Source organism: Scyliorhinus canicula, chromosome 1, assembly GCF_902713615.1.
Source record: "Scyliorhinus canicula chromosome 1, sScyCan1.1, whole genome shotgun sequence".
In the NCBI taxonomy this organism is placed as follows: Eukaryota; Metazoa; Chordata; class Chondrichthyes; order Carcharhiniformes; family Scyliorhinidae; genus Scyliorhinus; species Scyliorhinus canicula.
In genome coordinates, this window is record NC_052146.1 from 105,114,627 (window position 1) to 105,133,521 (window position 18,895).

Below are 18,895 nucleotides of genomic sequence, written 5' to 3' on the forward strand. Positions count from 1 at the left end.
GGCGGAATTCTCCGCTCCCCACGCCGGGTGGGAGAATCGCGGGAGGGCCAGGCAACTCATGACACGCCGCCCTGGCACCCCCCGCGATTCTCCCACCCCTGGCTCGGATGAATCGCCGCTTTTCACGGCGACCGGCGATTCTCCGGCCCAGGATGGGCCGAGCGGCCTGACGTTCCCAACCAGTTCACGACAGCGGCAACCACACCTGGTTGCTGCCATCGTGAACATGGCGCCAAATCTTCGTTTGTGGCTTGTGGGGGGCGGAGAGGGGAGTGAGCACCACGGGCGTGCTCGGGAGCGGACTGGCCCGCGATCGGTGCCCACCGATCGTCGGGCCGGCGTCTCCAAGAGACCCACTCTTTCCCCTCCGCCACCCCGCAAGATCAAGCTGCCACATCCTGCGGGGCAGCGGAGGGAAAGACGGCAACAGCGCATGCGTGGGTTGGAGCCGGCCAACCTGCGCATGTGCGGCTGACATCACTTAGGTGCCACCGTCGCAAGCGTCAAGGACCGGCAGCCGAGATTTATGGAGCGCCGCTCCTAGCCTCCTGGGGGGGGGGGGGGGGGGTGAATAGGGTGCGAGGAGCGGCCTCCAAGGCCGTCGTGAAACACGCCGAGTTCACGACAGCCTTCCCGATGCCGCGCGGGAACGGAGAATTCCACCCTGTGTCTAGTTCTACAATGAAAAAAATCGGAGAGGCCCCAGCACCGATCCTCCGACCGGTGACGGGCTAGCACGGCCTTTATGAAATAATAGTGCCCCCCTGGATCAACCCCCACCAGCCCCCTCCCCCCCCCACCCCCGCCACCAGCCCTTGCTGAAGTCCCACCCGGCCAGCGGCACGGCTCCCCCCCCAATTGTGACGGTGCTGGACACAGTCCGCAGCCTCCAGGCCAGGTTCATGAAATCTGAGAGCACACAGTGTCCCATGCCATCGGGAACTTGGCCCAATGGGGCGGTGCATCGGGGGAGGGCCTTCAGGTAACGTCCTGAGCCAATCCCTAAACTCCCCGGTGATGCCGTTTTGGAGAGAGTGGAGCATCTGAAAACAGGCACCATCCCCGATTCAGTCGTTAAAAAGGGATTCTCTGCCCGATCGTCGATTACGGAATCAACGTCGGGAATGGAGTATAGCCCAAAAGCTATTTGTTTTGCTTCTCTGCTATTTCCCTATTCTCCATTATAAATTATCCTGTCTCTGACTGGAATGGGTCCACTTTTGTCTTATAATATAATAATAATCTTTATTAGTGTCATACGTAGGCTCACATCAACTCTGCAATGAAGTTACTGTGAAAATCCCCAGGTTGTGAGGACCAAGCAGGCTCTCCTGTCATATTAAAGCTAAGCGAAAATGGTGGGTCACAAAGTTCAGTTGCTGTGGGTCACGAAGATCGACCGGTGTTGGTTCCGAAGGTCAGCCGGCGTGGGTCGCAAAGGTCAGCAGATGGTTGGTTCCGAAGGTCGGCCGGCATGGGTCGTGAAGGTCGGCCGGTTATGGTTCTGAAGGCCAGCCGGCGTGGCTCGCGAAGGTCGGTAGGTGTTGGTTCTGAAGGTCGTCCGGTGTGGGTCGCGAAGGTCGGCCGTGTTGGCCCCGAAGGTCAGCCAGCGTGGATCTCAAAGGTCAGCTGGTTGGTCAAAGTAGGTCCCCAGATAAACCATTTGAAAAATATTCTGTGGGATTCTCCATCATTGAGATCCTCCGCTTCACTGGCACTGCACCCACGCCCGCGAGTTTCTGACGGCTTGGAATGGCCACAATGGAAAACTCCATTGGCCGGCTGCTGGAATGGAGGATCCCGCCTAATGTTCTTGAAAACCATCACATATACGTTCCAGGAATTCGTCTAATTTGGTCTACCTAGTCTACAAATAGGTTGAAGTCCCCCATGATTACTATATTACCAATGTTGGGGGAAAATGTTGGCACAGTTCAATTCCGGCCTTGGTTGGACATTGCATGTTCTCTCCGTGACTGCATGGGTTTCCTCGGGGTGCTCTGGTTTATTGCCACAGTCCAAAGATACGTGCGGTAGTTGGATTAGCCATGCTAAATTGCCCATTAGTGTCCAGGCTAAGGTCAGGTTATGGACTTATGGGGATGGAAGGAGGTGGACATGGGTAGAGTGCTCATTCGAAGGGATGGGCTGAATGGCCTCCTTCTGCACTGTAGGGATTCCATATGATTCTATCTGATACATTCACCTCTAATTTTTTGATTTATACTGTGCCCGAAATTACCACTACTGCTTGGTGGCCTCTTAATAATTCCCAATGTTTGATGCCCATTGCTATTTCTTAGCTCCTCCCATACTGGGCCTATACCTTGATCTTCTGATTTAAGATCCCCTCTTACTAATGTACTAATCTGATTCTTTATTAACAATGCTGTCCCACCTCATTTTCCTTTTCACCTATCCTTCCTAAATGTTGAATACGCTTGAACATTTATTACTCAAGCATCGGTTACCCTGTATACAGCGAGAGTGCTTTTAATTTTACCTTCTTAACAATTTTCTTTATTTTGACTCTATTTCATGCTGGCATTTGTTTCTGCTGCCTTCCAACTTTGTTTATCACTTTCCTTCCTACCATTGCCAGCTTTGTTTTTTTCCTATCTGAATTTGCTTTCTGGTCACCAACCCTACCACACCAGTTTAAACCCTCCCCGATAGCACTAGCAAATCTCCCTGTGAGGATAATAGGGTGACGGGTTTTCCTTGTATTGGTCCCTCTGACCCCAGAAGTGGTCCCAATGACTCAGTGTTCTAAAGCCCTCCCTCCTGAACTATCTCTCCAGTCATTTGTTTATTTGCTCTATCTTCCTATTTCTGCACTCACTGGCTTGTGGCACTGGGGGCAATCCTGAGTTTACTGCCTTTGACTTCCTGCTTTTTAATTTCTTTCCTAACCCCTAAAATCTGCTCTTTCTACTTACGGCATTGGTAACTGATGTGTTATCTGTGTTGGTCAAACATCGACTGCAACTGGATGCAGTAAAACGAGAAACAGGCTTCCGACACAGGAGATGGTCCAACACTGTTTTATTGAACATGTTGATTGCTGTACATAATCTGCTGTGGGTTGACACTCTATTAACCTAACTGATAACTTCCTACTGAAAATGAAAATGAAAATCACTTATTGTCACAAGTAGGCTTCAAATGAAGTTACTGTGAAAAGCCCCTAGTCGCCACATTCTGGCGCCTGTTCAGGGAGGCTGTTATGGGAATTGAACCGTGCTGCTGGCCTGCTTTGGTCTGCTTTCAAAGCCAGCAATTTAGCCCTGTGCTAAACAGCCCCTGCTGGCTTGACCAGACTAGCTCTGTATCACATGGTGATGATGTTCATTGGCCTGTTCACTGTGACTATCTCCCCAGCCTTGTCCTGTGAGAGAGGGAGAGCCTTAATGCCTTGTGGGCCTTATAGTGGTGATGTCCTGTCTGGTGATTGGTTGTTCTGTGTTGTGTGTGTTCATTGGTTATCCTGTGTGTCAATCACTGCCCATCTGCATCTCATGATATACATGAGTGGATATTATGACATTTTGGAACGTGGCTGTATATGCATGCATAACTATGTACAAGTGGGGAATGAATGAACATACATACATGGGAAGGTGCCTATTGTGCAGATACAGAGCAAACTGAACAAAATTTACAAGATTTAAGTCTATAGATTCAGTCTTTGTGGTGGGTGATGAATTCTCGTCGATCGCCGCAGAGGTGGAGGGGGGGATGCCGGCACCTGGACAGGCGGGATGGCTGCCATCTCGGTGGCCTTGTGGACAGGTGGGATCGCTGCCAGATCGGTGGCCTCGTGGTGCAAGACATCCGGAGGAAGCATTATGACATGTGGAGACGTGCGGTCGGGTGATGGGCAGGGAACTTTACGCAGTGCCCTAATGTTGCGCCGTAAAATGGAGCCATCAGCCATTTGGACAACGAAAGACCTGGGAGCAGCATGTCTGACGACAACAGCTGGGGCTGACCAACCTCCCTCAGGCAGCTGAACGCGAACAACATCGTCTGGAGCCAGTGCAGGCAGATCCATGGCGTGAGCATCATACGTGATGTTTTGCTAGTCCCTGGATCGCTGCACCTTCTGCAGCACCATGAGGTGGTCAAGGTCTGGAACAGTTGTCCTCAGGTTGCGGTTCATGAGCAACTGCGCCAGAGACAAACCAGTCGACAGAGGGGTTGCCCTGTATGCCAATAGCGCCAGGTTGAAATCCGAAGCTGAGTCTGCAGCCTTGCACAGCAACCGCTTGACAATATGGACCCCTTTCTCGGCCTTCCCGTTTGATTGTGGGTAATGGGGACTGGATGTGATGTGACTAAAGTGGTAGGTTCGTGCAAAGTCGGAACACTCTTGGCTGTAGGAACATGGACCATTGTCACTCATTACCATGCGTGGTATCCCATGCCTGGCAAATGTCTCTTTGCAGGCTTTGATGACGAACTTTGACGTGAGGTCCGACAGTTTCACCACTTCCAGGCAGCTGGAGAAGTAATCGACCAGGAGCACGTAATCACGCCCATTGGCGTGAAAGAGGTTTATCCCCACCTTGGACCACGGAGAGGTCACAATCTCGTGCTGTTGCAGCGTTTCCTTGGGCTGAGCTGGTTGAAACTTCTGGCATGTTGTGCAGTTGATGACTGTGTTGGCAATGTCCTGGCTAATGCCAGCCAGTAAACTGCCTGCCGAGCTCTGCGTCGACATTTCTCGACCCAGGTGACCCTCATGGATCTGTCTGAGCACCATGGTTTGCATGCTTTGTGGAATTACTATTCTATCTAGTTTAAGAAGGATCCCCTCAACAACCGTCAGCTCGTCCTTAACTTTGAAGAACTGGGGGCACTGCCCCTTTTGCCAGCCATGGGTGAGGTGCTTCATCACACGCTGAATGAAGTAGGAGGTCTTTGGCAGTTTCTTCGAGCATTTGTATAACTTGTTCATCAGTGGCTGGGAGGTTGCTGCCACACTGCTGCACCTGTGCTTCAATGTGGCGAATGAAGTTGCCCTGTTCACACGGCGTGGTGACGGATCGGGATAGGGCATCCGCGACGATCAGTTCCTTACCCGGCGTGTAGACGAGTTTGAAGTCATATCGGCGGAGACGAAGAAGAATTTGCTGCAGCCGAGGTGTCATGTCATTTAAATCCTTTTGGATTATGTGGACTAAAGGCCTGTTTCCACCGTGAACTTTGGCAGGCCGTATACGTTGTCATGAAACTTGACTATTCCTGTCAGGAGACCCAAGCACTCCTTTTCAATCTGGGCATACCGTTGTTCGGTCGGAGTCATGGCCCTGGAGGCGTATGCCACTGGAGCCCAGGACGAGGAGTCGTCTCGCTGGAGGAGCACCGCCCCAATGCCATCCTGGCTTGCGTCTGTGGATATCTTGGTATCCTTGGTTGGGTCAAAGAATGCCAGTACTGGGGCTGTGATGAGCTTCGCCTTCAGCTCAAGCCACTCCGCTTGATATGCGGGAAGCCACTGGATCACTGTTGACTTTTTTACGAGATGCCGGAGGGCTGTGGTGTGGGATGCCATATTGGGAATGAATTTTCCGATAAAATTCACTATCCCGAGGAAACTGAGGACCGCCTTTTTGTCCTCGGGGGTCTTCATGGCATTGATTGCCAGCACCTTGTCAGCGTCAGGTTGCACACCCTGCTGTGAAATGTGGTCACCCAGAAACTTGATAGCAGACCTACCAAATGAGCATTTGGCCCTGTTGAGCTGGAGGCCATTTTCATGTATCCTCTGGAAAACTTGTTTGAGGCGAGCGATGTGATCCTTGGGCGTCGTGGGCCAGATGATCACGTCATCCACATAGACTCGCACCCCCGCGATGCCCTCCATCATTTGCTCCATTATGCAATGAAATACTTTGGAAGCTGATATGATACCAAAAGGCATGCGGTTGTAGCAATACCTGCCGAACGGAGTGTTAAACGTGCACAGATTCCGACTGGACTCGTCCAGCTGTATCTGCCAGAACACACGGGAGACGTCCAGCTTGGTAAAGAATTTGGCATGAGCCATCTCACAGGTTAACTCTTCACGCTTTGGGATCGGGTAGTGTTCACGCATGATGTTGCGATTCAGGTCTTTGGGATCAATGCAAATGCGGAGTTCACCAGAGGGCTCCTTGACGCAGACCATGGAGCTGACCCAGTCTGTTGGTTCCGTGCCCTTTGCGATGATACCCTGGTCTTGGAGCTCTCGTAGCTGCGTTTTCAGACGATCCTTGAGAGGAGCCGTCACCCAGCGCGGTGCATGGATGACTGGGATGGCATTCGGTTTGAGCAATATCCTGTAATGATATGGGAGCGTGCCCATTCCATCAAACACGTTGTGGTATTGGGTGAGAATGTCGTCTATCTCAGCCTGGAGATTTGCATTGGGCGAGGCAGTTGCCGGTGTCGAGGACATGGCATGGACGCGCTGGACCAGATTTAGGAGTTTGCATGCGCGAGCACCGAGCAGGGATGCTTTGTCAGGCCGGACAATCTCGAATCGTACCGTCATTTTGATTGCCTTGTGAGATACACCTAGCTGACATGATCCACTGGCAGCTATGGCATTGTCATTGTAGTCAAGGAGCTGGCAGGCTGGTGAAAGAATGCGAGATTGGTCTCGGATGCTGTCGAGGTCCGACTGTGAGATGAGGTTTGCAGATGCGCCAGTGTCCAATTTAAATTGGATGTGAGACTGGTTAACCAAGATGATAGCACACCACTCGTCGTCAGGATCCACAGTGAGGATTGAAAAGCAGTTTGCAGGCACGGTGGAGGCCAGCTCGCGCATGGTGATTATGCCCACCTGATATGGAGACTCGAGGCAGTCAGCATCGGGGTCCGTTGGGCTTTTGGGATCCGAATCCTGCGGACACGTCTGCGCTGCAGCTGGGATTGCTGGCTGTCGGTGGAGTAGACCTGCATAAGGCCGCATGATGCCCAGGCTTTCCACACTGTAGACATTGCCTTCCTTTGGCTGAACATTGCTACTTTTAATGTGCGGAGCTACAATTTGGACGCATCATGATGCTGACGTCAGCGCGTTCCGTGCGCCATCGCGCATGCGCAGTGTGGTCGGCTGACTTTCACACATGTACATCGGGGTCTTCGGCCTCGTTGTCCACCCGGTCATGGCGCGCATGCGTAGGGACCCTGGAAAAGTGTGCGAAACGGCCAATCTCCTCGATGCTCAGGCCTTGCATTTTTGCGATGGCCTGCACCCTTTCTGCCTCGTGGGAGACTAGTTTTGCATTTTCTGCCACCCTGATGTGGGAGTAACGATTCTTGGCATGCTCATGGACAAGGCACGTTTCGATGGTGACGGAGAGGGTAATCTGTTTGATTTTGAGGAGCTGCTCCCGCAGGGAGTTGGAGTGGACCCTGAAAACGATTTGATCCCGGATCATGGAATCAGCCGTCGAGTCATAATTACATGACTGCGCGAGGATGCGGAGATGGGTCAAGAAGGACTGAAAAGGTTCATCCTTACCCTGAAGCATTTGTTGGAAGATGTACCGTTCAAAGCTCTCATTCACCTCAATGTCGCAGTGGTTGTTGAATTTCAGCAGAACCGTCTTGAACTTCGCCTTGTCTTCGCCATCAGCAAACGTGAGCGAGTTATAGATGTGGATGGCATGATCCCCCGCAGTTGACAGGAACAGCGCGATCTTTCGGGCATCCGATGCTGCCTCGAGGTCGGAGGCCTCGATATACAGGAGGAACTTCTGTTTGAAGATTTTCCAGTTGGCGCCGAGGTTGTCGGAGATCCGGAGTTGCGGAGGAGGTTGGATCTTTTCCATGCCGCTGGATGGCTGCGTGCTGGTCATTGCCGATTCACTCGAGGTAGGTTCGTTAGAGTAAATAGCTCTCTGGTACCATGATGTGTTATCTGTGCTGGTCTAACATCGACTGCAACTGGATGCAGTAAAACGAAAAACAGGCTTCCGACACAGGAGATGGTCCAACACTGTTTTATTGAACCTGTTGATTGCTGTACATAATCTGCTGTGGGTTGACACTCTATTAACCTAACTGATAACTTCCTACTGGCTTGACTAGACTAGCTCTCTATCACATGGTGATGATGTTCATTGGCCTGTGCACTGCGACTATCTCCCTGGCCGTGTCCTGTGAGAGAGGCAGAGCCTTAATGCCCTGTGGGCTTTATAGTGGTGGTGTCCTGTCTGGTGATTGGTTGTTCTGTGTCGTGTGTGTTCATTGGTTATCCTGTGTGACAATCACTGCCGGTCTGCACCCCATGATATACATGAGTGGATATTATGACAGTATTGTTATGGGTGGCGACTTCTGGCTGTTCAGCCGTCCCCATAAGAATATCCTGCATCTGCTCAATGACATCCTTGATCCTGGCACCAGGAAGGCAACGTGCGCACTTGGATTACGTCTATTGCTGCAGAAATGTGAAAAGCCCCTAGTTGCCACATTCCGGCGCATGTTCGGGGAGGCTGGTACGGAAGCTGGTACTGCTTCACTGCAAGGAATTCCATAGATTCACAACCCTTTGGGTGAAGAAGTTCCTCCTAAACTCAGTCCTAAATCTACATCCCATTATTTTGAGGCTATGCCCCCTAGTTCTGCTTTCACCCACTAGTGGAAACAACCTGCCCGCATCTATCCTATCTATTCCTTTCAGAATTTTCTATGTTTCTATAAGATCCCCCCTCATCCTTCTAAATTCCAACGAGTACAGTCCCAGTCTATTCAACCTCGTAGTAGGTTGAGTAATTCAACCCATTCAGCTCTGGGATTAACCTAGTGAATCTCCTCTGCACACCCTCCAGCGCCATTATGTTCCCTTCTATACTGTGCCAATCTTCCCTGCAGCACAAGAACAGAGCAAGCTAATATGGAATATCTCGACTGGTGTGAATTTCTCTCTGTTATCTACTCACCTATCAGATGTAATGTAACATTTATAACATTGCTGCTTTCACTCCAACAACCTGGATACCTCCTTGCTAATGTTTCTCTGTGTCAGTTCAACATGTTTTGGATGTGTTGTGCAGTTATGGTATATGATTTGATGTTCATTATTTCTCAGGGCTCACGTGCTCTGTTTGTTGGTTCCTTGCTATCAAAATGGCTAATCTCATTACAGGATTACCATCCCATGCACGACTCAGATGTACCATTTTTCTTCTCTCAATTGTTATTGTATCATGATCCATGAATATTGCAGACTCCATTGCTTTATGAATAAATGTGACAACATTTATGCCCATTACTGGAGTGAGCCTTTGTTCCTGGTGATATATTGATTGGGAAGACAATGTAAGGAGAGAGGCCCCTGAGGCATATAGCACTGGTACAGACTTGTTGGGCTGAATGGCCTGTTTGTGAGTTGTAGCGGTGAGGTAATATAATTCTATATAATGTGAAGTTGAATGCTATAGCGGACAACATAATGGACTTTGAGTGGAGTTTTCAGTGAGGAAATAATTCTTGCCGGTTCCAGGTGAATATCCTATCTGAAGACCCACAATGTGGTGCCAATTATTTTCAAAGTCCCTTGTTGTTATGATTTGTGTTGTGGCCATGGTAGATGCACACAGAACATCTAGAATCGCTAGGGGGTGGCGTGAATTCTGCCCCGCCGCTCCGACGCCAGTTGCCGAATTCTCCGGCACGGGTTTTCGGACGGGGGCGGGGATCGCGCCGCACCAGTCGGGGGCCGTTGGCAGCAGCTCCCCAGCAATTCTCCGAGCCCCGATGGGCCGAGCGGCCACCCGTTTTCGGCCAGTCCCGTCGGCGTCAAATAGACGAGGTCCATACGGGCGGGACCTGGCTTGGAGGGCAGTTCGCGGGGTCCTCGGGGGGGGGGGGGGGGGGCTCAGGGGGATCCGGCCCTGGGTGGGTCCCAAACAGTGGCTTGGCCTGCGATCGGGGCCCACTGATCTGGGGGTGGACCTGTGCTGTAGGGGAACTCTTTCCCTTCGCTCCGGCCTCTGTAAGGCTCCGCGATGGCCGGCACGGAGAAGAAACCCACTGCGCATGCGCAGGAAACACGCCGGCCGGTCTGCGCATGTGCAGAACCACGCTGGTGGTCCTGCACATGCGCCACCTCGCGCCAGCCGGCGGAGACCCTTCGCCGCCGGTTGACGTGGCGCCAACCCCTCCAGCGTCGGTCTAGCCCCCGGAAGTGTGGAGGATTCCGCAACTTCTGGGCGGCCCGACGCCAGAGTGGTTCACGCCATTCTTTGGTGCCGGTACGGGCCGCCCCGCCGATTGCGGGAGAATCCCGGCCCTAGTTTTCTGACTAGTAAGATAGTTTATTAATAAAATGGACACGTGGAAATATAACTAACGAACTATAATACAAACAGTAACAAATAAGTTGAATTCTCCTGGAGCTACTTCAAATGTGACTGTCCTCTAGTATGACTTACCACCCACTCCCCAATCTGTGGAGTCACATGGTGGATCACTGTTCTTTACAAAACATGATATGCATGATAATTTCAAATGTGTCCCTTGTACACAGTTCATTATACGTTCAGTCTGTCAGGTTAATGACATCTTCTTGCTCGTCTCCTGAACCTTGACTTAATATGTGGTCTTGTTTCATCTTTTGAAAGACTGGTTATCTGTCTGGTCTTTAAGTCACCAACTCTTTCAACCTTCTGAAGCAATTCTTCCTACTCCGTGTGTGTTCTTGTATATTGGCCTTATTGCCGATGCAATAAGTCTTCACTGTCGCTGCTTCTACCCGCTCAACTAGGTTCAGTGCCTCACACCCTTCCACTCTATGATGGACTCCCGTTCTATGTCCACAATGGTTTTGCTTTCTACTTCACTGTTGAACGCAAAGGTATTGTAAATTTCAATGGCTTGAGGACATGCTACCGCGAGAACAACACAATGCGCCGCTCGTCAGGCCGTGCCTGCAGGCCAAGGGCTGGAACAGATCTTGAATTGCTGCTTAAAATCACACCAATTCTCATCTGCATTACCAGTGACTTAAAGCTGGTGAGGTGCCTTCGGATCTTCCATCTCTAACTTCACAGTCTTTCCTTGCGTTGAGTTCCAGTTGCCTGTAGTTTACCAGTTAGGTTGAAGAATTTTCTTTTATCTTTCTTTGGTCTGTTTCGTCCTGCCTTCTCCATAATTAGCTTCAATTGTTCAGCATTCTTGGTACCATATTATGTTCTGTGCTTTGTATGTGGTTGATGCACACAGAACATCTAGTTCTTTGACTGGTAAGATAGTTTATTAACAAAATGAACGTGGAAACATAACAAACAAACTATAATACAAACAATAACAAGTAAGTTGAATTCTCCTGGAGCTAGTTCTAATGTGACTGTCCTCGAGTAAGACTTATTAGCCACTCCACGATCTGTGGATTCATATGGTGGATCACTATCCCCACCTGCTGGTCGGAGGTCACACAACTATCTATATACCTTGCTATGTATATGCATATCACCACACTTGTGATGCAAATTCCCCACTTCAGGAACTCATAATTAAATAAATTTGGTTGAAAAAATATCGCTGCCCATGCATCCTGTCACAATCCATTCTGCAGATTAGTTTATATCAGACTAAGTTTCGAAATAACTTCTTTCCGTTTGGAGAATTTTATAACAATAATTCAAGTATTCTGTTGCTTTACTTCTAAATATCTGGTAGTTTAACAATTTCCCATAATGTGCTGGTACTAATCAATATATAGATGCACCATTGTGATCAGGATGGGAAGAGTGCTCAGCCTCTCGAGCCCCACTACTCCACAGGTCACATCGTACATGTAAATATTTAACTCATTCTCCAAAATGGCTGATTGGTTACCTTCGCTACTGGTGGAATAAAAGAGACTTTAAACAGGGTTCTTTCAATAAACTCAGAATAATTGATTTATTATAAACAAGACTTAAAAAAATGTTGTAAAACTGGTTAACATGCAGTTTGTAATTCAGAAGTGTAATGATTTATCCCCTTTAAAAAACCCAACACACGTACACACACAAACACAAACAAAGGACAAGACAAGTCTTTGCAGGGGTTGGAGTAAGGGAACACTATAAAAGGGATAAAGTTGGAAAAGGGCTTGACACTATTGATCTGACAGAGCATCGATCACAATCGTTATCTGGAGGTCCTCTCGAATGGATCGTTGGTGAAATACTGGCCGAAATTCTCCAATCGTTGCGATTCAATTCTCCTGCCGGCAGTGCAGCCTGTCCAGTGGGTTTCACGGCAAAACCTCTCCTGGGATATGTGCTTTCAAATAATCACCAGGAGTCTTGCCCCAGCAACTGCAGTTTTTTTACTTTAATCCAAATAAACAAAATGACTCTTATCTCACCAGGTGTCTTGCCCATCTATCTGAAGTCATGTGATTTCTTGGAAATAGTAGTTTATTCACAGAGACCAAAGCAAACTTGTAACCTTTAAAAAAATCTCAGGAGTGTCCAAATAATTCAATGCTCTTCCCTTTTTTATAAAAAGCATATAATCCTTGCAGATGTGGATTCCTCACAGTTTGTATGAAAGGAGAGAAGTTTAGCACTCCCCTTGATAAGGATGGAAGGGGCCCTAGTGGCCTGACAACACACAAATGGTTAAGGCATTGCCATCTACTTAGTGGCATCTAACCATGTTTTTCCGGGGCTGGTTTAGCCCAGGGCTAGTTTAGCCCGGGCTGGTTTAGCACAGGACTAAATCGCTGGCTTTTAAAGCAGACCAAGGCAGGCCAGCAGCATGGTTCAATTCCCGTACCAGCCTCCCTGTACAGGCGCCGGAATGTGGCGACTAGGGGCTTTTCACAGTAACTTCATTTGAAGTCTACTTGTGACAATAAGCAATTTTCATTTCATTTTTTTTCATTTACATGAAAATTTTTCATTTATTATGAAAATACAATCAAAGTATAGCAATTAATTCGAAGGATTTAATTTCCTTTGAAAGTTATCATCGTAGCTCAGAAATAAGTCACATCCAAATTATAACTTTCATTTTCAGGCTTGTTATGTGATTTTGATGTCTGCAACATGTTGTACAGAACCAGTCCAGTCTCATCAATCAAAATCGTAATGTAAATGCATGTTTGATGTTTTACAGAGCTTGATCTTCACAAAGATATACTTGATCAACCGTTTGCATATTGTTTATGAATTCATTGAAGTATATCCTATCAAAGAGCATCATGATATCCACCTGATGTTTTAAAGAAAATTTGTTTCTGCCAAAATTGAAAGGATGAAGAGTTCCTCTCCTTGTCCAATTACTTCACAAGATGCAGTGCAGCTCCTGATAAATGTCACAAAAATTGGCACTCCCGAATTGCAAATTTGACGAAGAAAGTTCAGGTGGGCTTTAACTTTTGGAAATGGTGGAAAGTTTTTTTTATTAATTCATGGGATGTGGGTGGACCAGCATTCATTGTCCATCCCTGAGGACATTTAAGCATCAACCATATTGCTGTGGGTCTGGAGTCACATGTAGGCCAGACCAGGTAAGGACGACAGATTTCCTTCCCTAAAGGGCATCAGTGAACCGGATGGGTTTTTATGACAATCAATAATAATTTCATGGGTTTCTTTCGGCTTTTTTTCAATTCCAGACTTTTATTGAACTCTAATTTCACCATCTGCCATGGTGGGATTTGAACCTGGGTCCCCAGAGCATGAATCTGGATTACTAGTCCAGCGACAATGCCACTACACCACTGCCTCCCCTAAGTAGACACTGAGCGATCAGAACAGCTGTTCATTACAGATCCCACCCTGACTCACTGCGGCTAACCAATGTCAAAGTGGTCTGATTGCTGCTGGTGACCGGGTGGTCATAAAGGACGATCGGATGGTCAGCCAGCGGCTGTTAAAATCTTCCTCACCCACAGTGCGTTTAATAAAGATAATTAACCTAATCTTATTAAAAGCAGTTTGCTGGGAAAACTGATGAATCAACCAATCAGCAGGGGATTCTGACAAGTAATCAAACACTTGGCTAATACAAACCTTGTGGGGGAAAAAATTAAAACCGTTGATTAGGTTTTGTTTGAGAGATTACATGAATCTGCAGTTCATCTTAGGGTGGCTATTTAATGTATTGATGCTTTACACGGTTGAAAAAAACAGTGGGCAACTTGGATGAAAAATTCATGATGTATGTAGGCAGCTGTGAAATCTACTTCAGTGCTTCTAATGCACTAGGGTCCTGTCAGAATGATTCATTTAATCCTCAGTCTTGCTCAACCCTCCTGTATCAGCTGAACAAGTTGAAATACTTTGGTTGAGCCATAATGCATTGACACTCTTCTCCCATTTATTTCTGAAATTCAATTGGTCAGATTCTTTAAAGGGGCCATTACCTGACGCTGAGCCCAGAGAGATTGGTTGAAGTCTGGGACCTGAACGCCTGCCGTAGGTGCAATTGAGGGTTTGGCAGCATTTGGAGCACATCACTACTTCATACGTTTGGAAGTGAGAATCCAATTCCTGGATACTGGAGCGCCTCCATGTAGATCTCTTAATCATTGATCCAATGTGGAATTCTGTTGCTGCAAAAACAACATAGGAGCAAGATGAAGATGCAGCTAGAGAGTCAGCAGGCTTGGGAATGATATAATATTTGGGAGTTCAAGTGCACCATGATGATTTTAGCATCAAACCTTTAGTGTAGCTAGAGTGCAGGTTGCTAGAATATTAACTGTCATCCTAAATGCTGCCTCTAGGCAGGAAGGAACTTATTCCCTTAGTGGAGGGGCCAGTAACCAGGGGGCATAGATTTAAAGTAATGGACAGGAGATTTGAAGACAAACTTTTTCACCCAGGTGAATTCATTGCGTGAAAGTGTGGTAGAGGCAGGAACCCTCACAGCATTTAAGAAGCATTTAGATGAGCACTTGAAACGCCATAGCATCCAGGGATATGGACCTAATGCTGGAAAATGGAATTTGAATACATGGAATATACAGTGCAGAAGGAGGCCATTCGGCCCATCAAGTCTGCACCGACCCACTTAAGCCCTCACTTCTACCCTATCCCCGTAACCCAATAACCCCATCTAAACTTTTTTGGTCTCTAAAGGCAATTTTTCATGGCCAATCCACCAAGCTTGCACGTCTTTGGACTATGGGAGGAAACCGGAGGAAACCCACAAAGGCACAGGGAGAACGAGCAGACTCCGCACAGACAGTGACCCAGCGGGGAATCGAACCTGGGACCCTGGCGGTGTGAAGCCACAGTGCTACCGTGCTGCCCTTAGATAGGTGCTTGATGCATTATGGGCTGAAAGGCCTTTTTTATGACGCTTTGCCTTGCTGACTCTGCCCCCTCTCATACATGATTTGCTGGCTCTCTGATTCCTCATCGTTTCCTGTAATTCGCAGATTGCTGACCATCTCTTGCACTTGATCTGTTGGCTGTCTCTCTCAATACTCGTCTTTTGACCTTCTCTACATTCTGCTGAGGCAGACTTCGCCTTTGTGCGATATTGTAAAATTGGTGACAGCAAATCAGCAGCTCACTTTATGCCTACCCTGAGTGTTACTTCTATTAAAATCACAAAAGTAAACTGAAGTCTATTTGAACAATTGACCCTGGATACAGCAGTCACGGGCTGTTCCATCTGAGGTCTAACCAGAAGGTTCACAAGGTTGATCACGGGTATGGAGGGATTTTATTATGTGGAAAGGTTGAGTAGATTGGGCCTGTATTCATTGGAATTTAGAAGAATGAGAGGCAACCTTATTGAGACATAATAGATTTCCTCCGGGAGCTCCGGTTTCCTCCCACAGTCCAAAGACGTGCAGGTTAGGTGGATTGGCCATGCTAAATTATCCCTTAGTGTCCAAAGGGGTTGGGTAGGGTTGCTGGGTTACGGGTATGGGAAGGAGTTGTGGGCTTAAATGGGGTGCTCTTTCCAAGAGCCGGTGCAGGCTCGATGGGCCGAATGGCCTCCTTCTGCACTGTAAAATTCCATGTCTATGACATATAGGATTCTCAGGGGGCTTCACAGGGTAGATACTGAAAGGATGATCCCTCTTGTGGGAGAGTCTAGGACCAGAGGTCATCATCTCAGAGTAAGAGGTCATCCATTTCAGACAAAGGTGAGGAGAATTTCTTCTCTCAAAGGATAGTGAATCTGTGGAATTCTTTACCACAGAGACCTGTAGAGGCTGGGCCATTAAGTATGTTCAAGGCTGAAATGACAGGTTTTTAATCAGTAAGAGAATCAAGGGTTATGGGATAAGGCAGGAAAATGGAGTTCAGGTTAATCATTTCAGATCAGTGATAATCTCATTAAATGGCAGAGCAGACTTGATGGGCTAAATGACCTACTTCTGCTCCTATGTTTTATGATCTCATGGTCTAATAAGCAAATTTATTAAGGGGCCATTGGAAATGACCAGCAATGAAGAAATTTTAAAGAAATATTCACCTGAATCTGGAGATGGGTGGAGCGTTGAATTTGCAGATTGCCAGATGCTGTTCGTTCCCATTCCAGATTATTTTATTGTCCCACACAAGCTTAGATCTGGCGCTTCTGCTACTGTGGGTTTCATTCAGGATTAATTGGGTTCTTGCTCCAGAAGAGATCTCGCTCGAGGCAATGATCTTTTGGTCAAAAACATTTATTCACCTGTGAACTATTTCCAAAGGTTAACTAAGACCAAGAATTTAGTGGAGCTAGTTCCTGAGATGTTTCACACTCATCCCCTCCCAGTGAATGACATCACTGTCACCTTGCTCCTTAAGCATATGCTCGGTAACTACCATTAGAGTTAACCCTTTACTCTGCAGCCCTTGGCCAACATACCAGCCAGTTGACTTTGTGTCCCTGACAATGGTTGTCTGCAGCTTGCTGAATGGTTATATTTGCTGTTATTCCAGGAGGTGTGAGCTATGCAAGGGACCACCCCATGTTCAGACGTGGTCCCGTTTCCAATAATTTAATTCTGACCTGGTTGGTCGCTTGCTCTCCACAAATGTCAGCTCAGCTGAACCATGCCCATGATGTGGCCCACACCAAGTCCTGCCCATTATACTCATTGATCATCATTGGCTTCCTGTCCTCCAATGCCTCACACCTAAAATTCCCATTCCTCTGCTTAAATCTCATGGTTTTTCCACTCTTTATCACCTCTGACCTCCTCCTGCCCATTCTGCCCTCCAACTCTTGTTTTTCCCTCAACCCTTTGCACCAATGCTGATTGCCCTTCAGACCCACTATCTGGAATCCTCTCTGCCACCATCTCCTCCTTATAAATCACCACTTCGATATTGCATTTGTCACCCTTTTGAATTTTTCCTTCGCTGGTCCCATGTTTTCTTTATCTTTGTGTTTTGTGAATTGACGTGGACCATTTTTCTGACCTGAAGGCTCTATTTAATGCAAGTTGTTACGACTGCCTTAGAAGCTGCATATCAGACAATATCAAAGTGTTCAACTATCCCATTATATTCTGAATAACCTGGTCGCTTGTTGACTCGATGAGTAGCTGAGGTATACAGACCCAGTGAGATCCCAAGTTAGATCTGTGTTAGATCCCAAGTTAGATCTGGGGCAGCTGGATGGATGTTACAGTTGTTCTTAGTATCCCTGTATTGGGAGGAAGAAAATCTTCAGGATTCCTACCCTTGATTGTTGTTGAGTGAGCCATAGGACACTAGCTTGTGTGGCCAATCAAAGCCATGAAGGCTCTAGGCCTGTTTCAAAGCCCACCATGGTTGAAAAGCTTAATATTCACTTTCACTTTGACTGCTCAAATCAAAGAAAATATTGATTTGTTTCATCCTTTGTTCCCGCAGTAGATTGATTGTAGTACTTTAAAATAGTATGTGTGTTTAGCAGTAACATGCCTAATGGCTCCATGCATCATTGCCTTTCGCACGCGCTGAAGGAAATAGGAAAATTTACCATTTTTACAGACCCTCGCATTAAACTGGCTGCTTTTAGTTGACGTGCAACAAATTTGAGTCAATGAACTATCAAATAGTTCACGACTGAGTTTTTATGGTCGTCAGGTTGTTCACGGTCTGTGGTCATGACTTCAGCCCCCATGAGGGAGGATGTTCCACTTATAAGAGCTGCGGGACAATCAGAGGTTTGGCAGCTCTCCACTCCCAGCAGTGCCAGCGGGAGCAGCCTTGGACCCAACCAGCTGGCTGAGGAAAAACCTAAGTGAGGAAGACTCACTAGTATCACATACCTGTGCTGGTGTGCCCTTGCTCGATCTGAGGCTTTGGGCGGGTGTTGTACCAGCAGTAGCCACTTCTGCCTCTGGTGGCGCTGCTGAGTGAAGAAGAGCTGCTGACCCCGAATTGGCCAGCAGCCTTTGGTGGGTGAGACCTCTGCGCCCGGGGTCCTTGATTCAAGGGGAAGACCCACTGCTGGCCTGTTAAGGGCCTGAGTGGCACAAGATGTGGCGGGCCTTCCCGAAAAGTGGCGACGCGGGGCTCTCGCCGGATCTCCAGCCAGCACCCATAATCTCAGCCCCCTCCACAAGATTTCACCCATAGAGTCATGGAGGAAAAGAATCATTATGGCAGAAATGGAGGCCATTCAGCCCATTATAATAAGCAGGCAGCATGAAATTTGTATGTTTTCTGCATCACAACAAAAAGATGTGTGTACATGCACTACGATCCCTGAACCCATTTTTCGGGACTTATTCAATGCCCCCCCCCCCTTTGTAATTAATTTATGAAACAGCATTTTGTAAAAGGCTAAAACTGTCAAGGAACCTAATCAATATTTTATGACCATTTTAATTCTGACGCTTTCTATCCTTTGTAAACAGATTGCAACTCATAGTTCCAACAGATGAAGTGATCAAAATTATTTAATTGGAAGACAGAAAATATACAGAATCTAAACTAGCCCACACATTAGAGCAAAC

At 47.7% G+C, this 18,895-nt stretch overlaps 1 non-coding gene across 1 annotated transcript; it reads left to right on the plus strand.

Annotated features, from left to right (window-relative positions):
* Positions 1-12,529: 12,529 nt before the first annotated feature.
* LOC119978793 lies at positions 12,530-12,656 on the plus strand. Its single transcript, XR_005463575.1, has one exon. It is a non-coding gene; the product is annotated as a U6atac minor spliceosomal RNA (small nuclear RNA).
* Positions 12,657-18,895: the final 6,239 nt, after the last annotated feature.